Source organism: Microtus ochrogaster, chromosome X (genome assembly GCF_000317375.1).
Source record: "Microtus ochrogaster isolate Prairie Vole_2 chromosome X, MicOch1.0, whole genome shotgun sequence".
Lineage (NCBI taxonomy): Eukaryota > Metazoa > Chordata > Mammalia > Rodentia > Cricetidae > Microtus > Microtus ochrogaster.
The window spans coordinates 58,898,371-58,905,978 of NC_022026.1; the positions used below are offsets into that span (position 1 = coordinate 58,898,371).

The 7,608-nt window shown below is 39.8% G+C and overlaps 1 pseudogene; it reads right to left on the bottom strand.

The window, feature by feature from the left end:
- Positions 1-2,904: 2,904 nt before the first annotated feature.
- LOC101984310 lies at positions 2,905-3,544 on the bottom strand (annotated as a pseudogene).
- Between the last annotated feature and the right edge of the window lie 4,064 nt (positions 3,545-7,608).

A 7,608-nucleotide genomic window follows, 5' to 3' on the forward strand; every position in this document is an offset into this window, starting at 1 on the left:
CCGCCGTCTGCTCGCCGCGCGCACTTCTGGCGGGCTGGGCGCCGTCGCCAACGCCACCGGCTTCGAGGCTCCGCCCACTTTGGGCTCCCGCACGCGCGGCGCGGAGCTTCAGGTGGGTTCTCCTCCCCTCCTGCTGCGCGCGCTGCTGCCCTGAGGAGTCCCAGCCCCGCTAGGCGCTAGAAAGGGCGAGGTGCACTGGCTCTATCACCGCCCAGACTGAGCTTTTCAAGTCCCCGCTTCAACTCGAAAGTTCTGCGTTTATAAACTCGGTGACCACCATTGATTTGTGTCATTTCTGCTTGAAATATGGAAAAATAATAAAGGCAAGGAGACAATTGACAACACATTTATCCAGTTGCAAGCAAACATGTTTTAGGAAGGTGTAGGCTGCTTCCTTTTTTTTTTAACTTCTGATGTCTATATAGTTAGCCTACAGCTCCCAGCTATTCAAACCTTCATACAGGTGTTGCTGTGGAGGTATTTTGATAATATAATTAAAGGCCAGTTGACTTAAAAGTGGGGATTATTTTCTTGTATAGTGTAGGTGGCCTGTCAGAATTCTTTAGAAAAATCCTTTAAACCAGGGCTGAGTTTTTCCTGAGACAGAGAGGATTGGACGGAGAGTTTAAAAAGTTCACCCACGGACGCCTACTTTAGTCTGTGCCCCTGGGTTCCAGCTTCCTGATCTTATCTTCCTGGTTACCTGCCCTACAGCTTTTGTTTTATTAACCAGTATTACAATTAAAGAAGACAATAGCTTCTAATGAATAAGTAGGAGGTGACATATATTATTAATATATAAAATAAGTGTATATAATTTACTAATGATTCTGACCCTGTGAATTCTGATAAATACAGAAGTTTGCAAGCAACTTACTATTTACCTTTCTAGAATTGAAAATACATCATGGTTATGATAAACTCATAGTCATTTTCACCTATATTTCTAAGATAAACAATGTAGATGTTTGTATTTTGTCTACTTTTCATACTGTAGATTTAATTCTTCATTATATGCAAATGTCTGGAAAAATATTCCTAATCCTTCTCATTTACTGTTATACTTGATTTATTTTAAAATAAAATTCCACAGGGAGATGTAAACATATTAGAAGGGTCTCAGACTTTTCTCCCGATAGTAGTCTAACATAACTATATCAAAAGCAAGATAGGGACACTAGTCCAATCCATAGAGCTCATTCGGATCTCATCAACTTAGCAAGCATCCATTTCTCAATCTGAAAATTTAAGTTCTCCACAATTTTATCACCTATGTGGATTCCTGTGACCAAGACAACCATCTCAAAGCAAAGAGTCTCCCTGGTATCCCTTATCATCAGTCACCTCCTTTTCTTAACATAATTCCTGGCAACTCCTAATATGTTCACCACGCCATCCATCTAATTTTGTTATTTCAAACATATTATATAAATAGAATCATACATTTTGAAATCTGTGGGTTTTTTTTTCCCCTCAGCACAATTTCTTTAACATTCATCACTGTTTTTATTGCTGAGTGATAATCTACAGTGTGGCTATACCACAGTTCATGCATTCAAGGACATTTGCTGGGCCATGGGGACGGCTCAGTAGGTAAAAGCATAGCCACCAAGCCTGATGACTTTTTTTTTACCCCTGGGATCCAAAAGTTGAAAAGAAAGAACCCTCTGATCTTCACACACACACACAAATAGGTGTAATAAAATTTTTTAAAAAAAGAATAACAGTGCCGTAAACAGTCTTATAGAGATTTTTGTGATGTGTCTGCTTATGCCTTTTGGATATTTTCTAATTTGATTATTACTTACTAGTAAATTTGGAGAGTTATTTATATATTCAAAATATAAGTCCTCTGTCAAATATGTATATGATCAGAGAATAATTTTCCCATTCTACAGCTCATCTTTTCATTTGTTTAACATGAGGTTTTGCAAACTCTTTTTGGAGGACTTTGTAGTAATATGAGTGGCGGAGCTGCGTCCCCAGCACCCCGCTGCCCGCAAGGCTACCTTATGCCCGAAATAATTACACACAAACTGTATTCTTTTAAGCACTGCTTGGGCCATTTCTATCTAGCCTCTTCTAGGCTAACTCTCGCACCTGGACTAGCCCATCTCTAATAATCTGCTGTAGCCCACAAGGTGGCTTACCAGGGAGATTTCTAGCCTACGTCCATCCTGGGTCAGAGCTTCATCGCGTGTGTCTCAGAGAGCAGAGCTCTCTCGTGTCCACCCAGGAGAGGGGAGCATGGCGTCTCTGCTCCAGAGAGCAGAGCTGTCCAGTCTGAGCTCACTTCCTCTTCCTCCCAGCATTCTGTTCTGTTTACTCCTCCCACCTATGTTTTAACCTATCAGGGCCAAGCAGTTTCTTTATTGCTTAACCAATGAAATCAACAGATTGATATATGACACTCCCACATCAGGGCTTCAGTTTATCATGTTTTGCTTTTGGTGTCATACCTAAAAAACCTTTACCTCGTCCCATTTGCCTTCTCTCATGTTTCCTCTAAGAAGTTTTATGTTTTAAGTCACTAGTTCACTTTGAATTAATTTTTTGTTAAAAACTTGGACCTAAGATAGAGATTTTTAATTTTGCCATAAACAGTTGATGACTCAAATAAAATGACTGTCTTTGCTTCATTAAATTGCTTTCGTATCTCTGTCAAAATCAATTGGGCCATCTGTATGGGGCCATTTCTTGGCTCTATTAATCTATGTGTCTCTCCTGGGAATACTAGTCTTAATTGTGATACAATAAGTGGATAGAGCAATCCCTCCCACTTTATTCTTTTTCAAAATTATTCTTGCTATCCAAGTTATTTTGTCTTTGTTGTTTTTTGTTTGTTTGTGGGTTTTTTTTAAGAGGGCACCAGACAAAGGGTTGTTTTATTTTAATGACTGATCCACCTGAGGCCACAGGCAGCCCACTATGTACAGACTCGAGGGAAGCTCTATTATTTCTTGGTCTCTTCCTCCTTGGACAGAGTCTTGATGATCTCCTCCTTCTTGGCCTGGAGGCGCTCCTCCCGGCGCTTTCTTGCTTCCTTGGTCTTAGACCTGCGAGCCTCAGCCTGGTCAGCCAGGAGCTTCTTGTGGGCCTTGTCTGCCTTCAGCTTATGGATGTGCTCCTTGAGAATCCGCTTGTTTTTGAAGACATTCCATTTGACCTTCAGGTAAAGGCTGTGATACATATGTCAGTCAATCTTCTTGGATTCACTGTATCTCCCGAGGAGGCGGCGCAGGATCCGCATTCTTCTCATCCAGGTCACCTTCTCGGGCATTCGGGCATTGTCAGTACCCTTCCGCTCTCCTATGCCCATATGCCTGCCCTTCCGTCGAGCCCAAGTGTTTTTCCGGCATCGAGCCCGGGAATGCACAGTCACAGGCTTCCGGATGATCAGCCCATCTTTGATCAGCTTCCGTATCTGCTGACGGGAGTTGGCATTGGCGATTTCATTGGTCTCGTTGGGGTCCAACCAGACCTTCTTTTTACCACAGCGCAGGACGCTGGAGGCAAGCCTCTTCTGTAGCCTGAGCATACTCATGGCTCTGTTTGTGGGTTTTAAGACATGTAGCGCTGACTGTCCTGGAACTCCCTTTGTAGACCAGCTGGTCTTAAACTCAATAGAAATCTGCCTGCCTCTGCCTCCCAAGTGCTGGGATTAAAGGCGTGCGCCACCACACTTAGCTGGTAATTTGACTTTTCCTATAAATTCTGTAATGAACTTACTTTGCATTTATAAAAACCTTGATGGAATTGTAAGAGAAATGGCATCAAACCTATATATCTTTTTGGGAAGAACTGACATTTTTCCAACATTCTCTTCTAACCCTTTAGCATGATGATCTCCATCTTTCCATTTAGTTATACTCCTCATTGGCATTTTGGAATTTTCAGCATGTAGAGCCTATGGACATTTTGTTGATTGTTCACTGTCAGTATAACATAGAAATGCAGTTGATGTTTGTGTGTTGATCTTAATATCCTGTGACCTACCGAACTCAATTATTGGTTCTATGAGTCTTTTGGCAGGTACTTTGGAAACTTCTCTATAAAAAAATCATGTTATTGGACTTGTAAAATGGCTCACTGAGTAAGGCACTTGCTAACAATAAATTAATTGTAAAAAAAAGAAAGAAATTTGTGTTGTTTGGAAATGGAAATTGTTTTATCTCCTTTCCAATCATATGATTTTTATTCCTTTTCCTGCCTGATTGGCAGCATTTGAATTATATTGAATGAAAGTGATAAGAGTAGACACCTTTGTTGGGATAGATCTTAGGGGGAAACATTTCATCTTTCACCAGTAAATGTGATGCTAGCAAGGTTTGGGGAGATATTATGTATCAAGCTGAGAAAGTACCCATCTATCTATTCATAGTTTGCTTAATTTTTTAAAGATAAATTTCAGTGCTGAAATTTTTTAAGTATACAGTTATATCATTTTTCTTCATTAGCTTGATAGATATGCTAGATTACATTGATTGAATATTGAGCTTTTAATTTTTGTTGTTTGGGCTTTTTATCATTTGTGGGTTTTTTTTTTTTGAGATAGAGTCTCAATGTGTAGCCCAGAGTGACCTCAAACCTGTGATCTTCCTGAGTAAGGTATGTCTGGCATTTTGTCTGATAGTTTGTAAACTATTTTGCATATGTGTGTGTGGGTGTGTACATAGGGAGTGAACATGCACATGTATGCATATGTGGACCAGAGATTGATATTGGGTATCTTACTTGATTGTTTCTCTACTTTGGAGAGGACCTCACAGTGCGGGATGTCTTCTCTGACCTGCCGAGCTCTTTCCATGGGTCCTGGGGATCCGAACTGTGCTTCCCACACTTACACAGTAAGTGCTTTCTCCACAGAGCCATCTTCCTAGCCCTACTACTATTTTTTTATTAATTCAAAGCTTTGCATGGTGATGCATGCCTTTAAGCCTAACACTCAGGAGGCAGAAGCAGGCAGATCCCTGTGAATCAGATCTATATAGAGTTCTAGGATAATCAAAGCTACATAGGCCCTTGCCTAAAAAAGCAAAAAAAAGCAAACAAGCAAAAAAAAAAAAAAAAAAAAAAAAAAAAACCCCCCTTTTTTCAAAAAAAAAAAAAAAAAAAAACAACCCAAGCTGGGTAGTAGTGGCGCACGCCTTTAATCCCAGCACTCAGGAGGCAGAGGTGGATCTCTGTGAGTCTGAGGTCAACCTGGCCTACAAAGTGAGTTCCAGGTCAGCCACGACAGTTTGACGAAGAAATCCTGCCTCAAAAAAAAAAAAATATCAAACAAACAAACAAAAACAAGAAAAAAAACCCCTCAAAATTATTAATTTTATTTTATGTGTGTGGAGGTTTTGTCTGACTGTCTGTGTATCACATGCATGCCTGGTACCTGTGGAGGTCAAAATAAAGAGATGGATTGCCTGAAGTTATGGATGGTTGTGAGCTGCCTTGTGGGTGCTGGGAATTGAAACTCGGTCCTCTGGAAGAGCAGCCAGTGTTCTTAACCACTGAACCATCTCTCTAGCCCCTCTAGTAGGTGTTTTTAGAGATAATTTTACAGGGGCTGGAGAGATGGGTCAATACTTAAAAATGCTTGCTTCCAGAGGGCTAAAGGTCAGTTCCCCGCACCCATATCCAGTGGTTCTAGCTTCTGGGTGTACCCAGAACAAACATTATACACACACACACACACTAATATTTTTTAAATTACACTTATTTATTTTGAGAGGAGGGACATGTGTGGACGTCAAAGGACAATTTGCAGCGGTCAGTTTTCTACTTCTAGTCATTTAGGACCTAGGGATAAAACCCAGGTCCTCAGGTTTGGTAATAAACAACTTTATCTGCTGAGTCATCTCCCCAGTCCATAGTAGGTCTGAGTTGTTGTTTAAGCTTTTGGTTGCACCAGCCTTATATCATTGGAAAAGAACCCTCCTGGCTGTAGTAAGATTATTTGTATACATTTCTGGATTCTAGATTCTATATTACTAGTATTTTGCTGCAGGTTTTTGTGTCCAAGTTCTTGTCAGGTTAGGCTTTGTCTTGGAGGGAGTTGGGTACTGCCTTTGTCCAGTTTTGGTATTAGGAAAATGTTAGTCTCATAAAATAGTAACAGGGCTTTAGTAGAAATCTAGGAACTTTGGTTTTAGGAATGTCCTTACATTTTCAGAACTGATATTTGTGACTTACAGTGCATAGTCTCTTTGCACAAATGTGTGTCCTAGGACAAACACTCAAGTCTCCCGATTGACAGGCTGCTGGAGAAAACAGCAAGCCTGACTACTACTTTCTTTGCAAGGCTCAGTTGCAAGGTGAATCCTTGCATGGCATTTGGAACATGGGTTGGGGAAGGTTCCTACAATTTCCAGACTAAATAAGACACTCGCTGTACCTAAACTGTTTGTGTAAACAATATGCTTTATGGTGAACACCTATCTGCTTTCCTATGGGGAAATCTAGAATTTTAAGTAAGTGCTAGGCAGGAAGTGCCTACATGAGCAACCCCCAATATTGCCTCAGGAACTAAGTTTCTAACAAACTTCCCTTGTAGACAACTTGTTCCTGCAGGAATTAGCATATCCCTTGGTCTCTCTACTGGAAGTTTACTGTAGTTTCCTCTGAACTTCACCCTTTGCTAGTTTTGGTCTATATTCTTTTGCCCTAATGAATCATCGCCAGGAGCATGACTCTCTGCTACATTATGTGGGTCCCTATGCTGAATCATCAAGCCTGGGAATGACTTGGAGGACCCTTGACACAAATGTGTTCCTTTTTCTTTGTTATTCTAGAATAGAAGGGATTGCACACCCCTTTAATCCCAGGAGTCGCAGTCGGGCAGAAACAGGCCATCTGAGTTCAAGGCCATCCTGGTCTACACAGACAGGACAGCCAGGGCTACACAGAGAAACCCTGTCTCAAAAAACCAAAGACCCAAACCAAACAAAACAGAAACCTTTCAAATACATTTTTAATAGCTATTGGGCTAGATAGGTAGTAAATGCTCATATCTGTTGAGATTTGGTAGTTTGTGGCTTTAAAAGATCTATTTCATCTGAGATGTCACATTTATATGCGTAACATTCCTCTATTTCCCTTACAAGAACTATATAGTAAGACCTCTTGTCCAATTTGTGATGTTAGCGACTATGTCTTATCTCTCTTAGTCAAATTTGAAAAATTTTTGAGATTATAATTACATCATTTCTCCCTTCCTTTCCTTCCTCAAGACCTTGTTATATTCCCCACTCCCTTGGTCTCTTTCAAATTCATGGTATCTTTTAACTTAATGGTTGTAATTTTGAAAAATATTTTCTTGTAGATAACATATAGTAATATTTAAAACTTGTTTTGTGCATCTTTCTTAATTTACTTAGAAAATTCAAGTTGACCACTGTTATTGATACTTAGCATTTTATAAGCTGCTTAAATTTTTCCCTCTGATTCTCATTTCTCTCTTTTCCTTTTCTTGCCTTACTGTAGATTGCCCAAATAATTTTTAGAACTCCATTTTGCATAGTTTTCTTTTTATTTATTTATTTATTTATTTATTTATTTATTTATTTATTTTTAAATTCTTTTTTTTATTGAGAAAAGGAAAAAAAACAAGTTTCC